This window comes from Hibiscus syriacus, unplaced genomic scaffold (genome assembly GCF_006381635.1).
Source record: "Hibiscus syriacus cultivar Baekdansim isolate YM2019G1 unplaced genomic scaffold, ASM638163v2 tig00110076_pilon, whole genome shotgun sequence".
Classification (NCBI taxonomy): domain Eukaryota; kingdom Viridiplantae; phylum Streptophyta; class Magnoliopsida; order Malvales; family Malvaceae; genus Hibiscus; species Hibiscus syriacus.
Window position 1 is genome coordinate 1,361,032 of NW_024062586.1, and position 5,509 is coordinate 1,366,540.

Below are 5,509 nucleotides of genomic sequence, written 5' to 3' on the forward strand. Positions count from 1 at the left end.
GGAAACATACACCACCCCTAAGGACATCCTAATAGCAGAGTTTGTCGTCATATCCCACAGAGTCCTACCACATGTCCATCGAAGCATTCTCATTTCTGCGGCCTCTATCCTCCTTACGTGATCCTTCTTGGGTGCCCAACATTATGATCCATACAACAGCGCTGGTCTTATTGCCATTCTATAAAATTTTCCCTTAAGTTTTAGAGGCACCTTCTTGTCACACAAAACTCCAGTAGCGGCCCTCCACTTTAGCCATCCCGCCTTTATACGGTGTGTAACGTCATCATCTACACCCCCATCCTTATGTATCATAGACCCTAAGTACTTGAAACAATCCTTTGAGGGAAGAACGTGTCCTTCTTTGCATACTTCTACATCTTCATCGTTTTGGTTCCCATTGAAGTTTGAACATAAATACTCTGTCTTTTCAATATTGATCCTTAAACCTTTTTCTTCCAAACAGTCTTCCAGGTAGCCAGTCTACTATTCAACTCAGATTTTGTTTCAGCGACTAAGACAATGTCGTCAGCGAAAAGCATACACCAAGGTACACCGTCTGGTGTCGCACAATAGATGTCGTCCATAATCAAGGCGAAGATGTAAGGGCTAAGAGCCGACCCCTGGTGGAGTCCGATTTCCACCGAGAATGCCTCGGTGTCGCCAACTGTAGTCCTGACGTAAGTAGTAGATCTACAGTACATATCACGAATCGCCCGGATATAAGCAGTTGGTATCCGTCTCGTTTCCAAAGTCTTCCAGATCGTATCGCGAGGAACGCTATCATAAGCCTTCTCAAGGTCAATGAACGCCATGTGAAGATCTCTAGACTTTTCCCTATATTTCTCCATAAGCCGTCGAAGTAGATAAATCGCCTCCGTGGTAGACCTGTTTGGCATAAAGCCAAATTGGTTTTCCGAAACCCTAGTGACTTGTCTCAACCTAGCCTCTATCACCCTTTCCCATAGCTTCATGGTATGGCTGAGTAGTTTAATACCTCTGTAGTTACCACAACGTTGGGGATCTCCTTTATTTTTATAGATTGGTATCACCGTAGACTCTCTCCACTCCTCTGGCATCTTGGCAGTCTCTAAAATAATATTAAAGATGTTGGTTAACCACTTAACTCCCTCATCTCCTAGTGCTAACCACACAGTGATAGGAATTTGATCAGGACCGACAGCTTTCTCCCTTCCCATCTTTCTAAGAGCCATTTTGACTTCCTCAAACCCAATCCTACTTGTAGGGCAGTCATTGGCCGTAGTATGATGGTCGGCTGACCCAACAACGATATTATCTCTACATGGAGAGGCACCGTCATTAAATAAGCCAAAGAAGTAACTTCCCCAAACCCTCTTAATATCATGATCTTTCGTTAAAAGAACACCATTGTTGTCCTTAATAAACCTAATGTTACCTAGATCCTTTTTCCTAATCTCCCTAGATTTTGCAAGTCTGAAGATGCCATTTTGTCCTTCCTTAGTGTCTAATCTCTTGTACATTTCCTCATATGCCTTATCCTTTGCTTTAGCTACCGTTTTCTTGGCTTCCCGCTTTGCCTCCTGGTATCTTTGTTTAGCTCTCGACCTTTCTTCGTCGTCATTGCATTGAAGAAACTCCTTGAAGCAAGTTTGTTTTGTCTTCACCTTAGTTTGGACTTCGTCGTTCCACCACCACGATTCTTTATGTTCCTTGGCCTTCCCCATCGACAACCCAAGGGTGTTTTTGCCCACCTCTCTGATGGAATTTGCCGTATTTTCCATAACATATCTGCGTTATTTGAGTTTGTAGTTTCAAAACCTGTATTAGACAAAAGCTTACTCCTAAAGTCATCAGTTGTCGCTCCATGTAAGTTCTTCCAGAGGATCCTAGGTTTACCCAGTTTAGCCCTCCTATGAGTGCTCCGCCCGTTGGGTACGCGGAACACCAAAATCAACAATTTGTGTTGTGATGCACATGCCTCTTCAGGGAACACCTTACAGTCAATGCAAACCCATCGTTCCTGATTTCTAACCAAGATGAAGTCGATTTGGGTACAATGTCCCCCGCTATGAAACGTAATCAAGTTCACATCTCTTTTATTAAATAAGGAGTTAGTGATCACCAAATCGTGAGCAGTAGCAAAATCAAGCAACGTACGCCCCTCATCATTCATGCTACCATAACCGAAACCCCCATGAACACCGTCATACCCGTCGATTGCACAACCTATATGGCCATTGAAGTCTCCCCCTATGAAAACTCTTTGGTCCTCTGGAATGCTCCTAAGTACAATATCTAACTGATCCCAGAAGCAACGTTTCTCCCCCTCCCCTAGGCCAACGTGTGTAGCGTACACTGAAAGGACATTCACCACTTCCGCTTCTATAATAACCTTAATCATCATGATCCTATCCCGGTATCTACAAACTTCAACTACATTTTCCTTGAGACTAGAGGATACCAAGATACCCACCCCATTTCTAGCGTTATCTACTCCTGAATACCACAACTTGTACCCATTACACTCTCTGGCGCGAGCCCCTTTCCACCTAGTCTCCTGAATACATGCAAAATCTATTTTCCTATTACTAAGTACGTCTGTCAGCTCCAGCAGCCTAGCATTTAATGTGCCTACATTTAACGAACAAACTCTAAGTCTAGTCTCCTTGACACCACTCCGTTGAGCCCTCCCCCTATATGCCCTATGGGATCTAAAAGAATGACATGACCTAAAGTAATCATCTATAATCGAAGCTATGAGGGACTATGAAAAAGAAATCCAAATAAGAAAGAAGATGCACCAATAAAACGCTAGAGAATTGAGGGTACTAAGAAGCCTAGTTGGTTACTTAATAGGATTCGCTTTTCTAATGGAACAAAATAGAAATGGAGAAAAAATAGAACAAAGAACCTTCAATTACGAGTCAAACTCGCCGGTGGGAAGTTGATTTTCGTAAAAATAAGCTTTTTGTTTTTGAAAAAAAAAACAGTCAAATTAAAATTAACTAAAGATTATAGAGATTCTAAAACTTTCTGAAAATTAGAAAGGAGAATACAAGAGGAAAGAAACGCACTGAGGAACGGAAATCAAAGGCTGAGAGAGTAGATCTGGGGATTTGCAGAGCTAAAAGCAAAGGAAGAGAGCAACAGAATTATTAAATTTATTTTGCGTGAACCGAAGAGGAGTTAAAGGAATTTTCAACAGTTTTAAAGCTGAGAATATTTGAGTTTAGAGAGGAGAAATCAAATCGGAAAAACACAGGAGATGGGCCTGTCCAGTATTAAATCAGACTCTTTCGTTTCTTTTCTTGCCTCCTAAAAAGATGAAATTTTTCTTTCTTCCCAGCGTTGATGCTGGCGTGTATGAGATGATCAAAGTCTCAAATAAGAAATAAAATATGTATAACGAAGAAAACCCAGATCCAGATCTAGATCTTGCATCAAACAGTGAAAGAACAATCAAGACAAATCAAAGCACACACCTTTTATGCATACATATAAATCTAAACAAAAAATCAAAGGAAAGCAGAACACATAAACAAGATATGGGAGATGATAAAACTAGCACCAGGCCGACTACAAAACAAAGAGAAACTCTAGTTTGCGAAAATTTTCTCACGGTTTCTCGGGAACCAACCAAACAGAAAAGCAAAGCAACAGAAATCAGAATGAGTAAAAGACTGATAAATAATTGTTACCGCAGATCGTGGTGAAGTACCGAAAGGAAGTGCTTGTAAGAAATGTCGTAGATCCCAATTAAAAGTCAAAGTGTCTTATTTCCCTAATTTTTTTCTTCTCTGCCTATTGTGTAAAAAAAACCCTATCAATTGGTGAAGCGTTTTGAGCATCTATCCGATCACAGCTCAAGGCACATCATTCACAGTATAACTCAAGGCAAGAATGGCTATCTGTCAACAAAATTGTCGAGTTCAATTCCATTCAGCTCGATGACACATCAATCACATTACTGTCCGGTTGCAGTCGAGGTCTTCTAGTCAAGAAGAAGACCTGGGTTAGCCGTGCCTTAGTGACAAGCAACCATTTTCAAGCAGCATAGCTTAAGTCAAGAAAAGCTATCTGTCAACGAAGATATCTGAGTTTGATTCCGATCCAAGGTCTTTAAACCGAGAAGAAGACCGAAGGGCAGCGAGAAGCCACGTGCTGATTCAAATTCTGAACTACGACTTCAATTTCATATCATTTCAAGATGAACTCGACTTCATGACGAATGAGTCATCCGCAACTCAATTTGATAGGGAGTTATTGAAACATCAGAGTCAATTTTTAACTCCACCGAACGAAAAGTGTGTCTTTTAATCTTTGCTCTATCCCCGTTACATAACTATGGGAAAAGAGGGGTAGCTGTCAACACATCTTTTTGTCTAGGTAAAACACTCTCAACAACCCCAATTTAGTGGGATTTAGAAAATAAACATAACGTTAGAGTTTTATTAGGATTCAAACTCCTAAAAATAGGATAGAGTTTTACTATGATTCAAACTCCTAAAAATAGGATCCATAAGCATTATAAATAACCATTGTAACTCACTATTGTAAGACACAATTGATAGACGAAATACGAACAGAAAATTTGGAGCAATCAAAGCATTTTTTTTGCAAAGTTTCGAAGGTAACAAAGGTAAAAAATCTTTCCTTCTTCGGTTGTTAAGCTTGCATGTGTCGTTTGTTTCTTGCTTTCGATTTGTAAAATCACAAAAACCTAAAAGGCCGATGACCGGAGGGGATTTTTTTCGAAACTAACTTTTTAGATCTACGAAACCCCGAGGCTATTTTGTGAAAATCGTTCGGACATTTGGAAAGAGGAGAGGAAGAGCTTTAAAAAATTCAATTTTTTTATATTTTATTTTTTTTTCTTTACTACTATTATTATTATATATACTTCATTATTATTACTATATTTTATATGTTTTATTTTGTTTTATCTTTTTTTAATTTATTATTATTATTTTTAAACATTTTATTTATTTGCATATTCATTATATTTTTTATCTTATTTTATTTAATTTCCCTACCATTATTATATTTTTTCTCTCTATTATTTATCTATACATATTACTATTATATATATATATACATTTTTTCCATTTATTTTTTATTTGTTGCAAATATTATATTTATTATTACATATATACATATATTTTATTTATTATTCTTATACCCTTCTATTTTTATTTTATTTTATTACTCTTTACTTATTGTTTTTATTATTATTATTATTATTCTATTTTATTTATTTCTATTTACCTTTTTTTTTATTCCTTATCTTTATTTTTTTATATTCTTTACATTTGTTATATTTATTTGTGTTTTTTTTTATTTAATTGTTTATTATGTATATATTATTATCATTCTTTTTTCATTTTATTTTTCTTATCGTATTCATTTTTATCTTCACTCTTTTTTTTATTCCTTTATTTCAGTCGTTTTTTATATTCTTTATTCTATTTTTTTTTATTTTTTTATCTAACATGTTTCTTTACTCTCTTAAGGGTACACCTTTAAAACTATC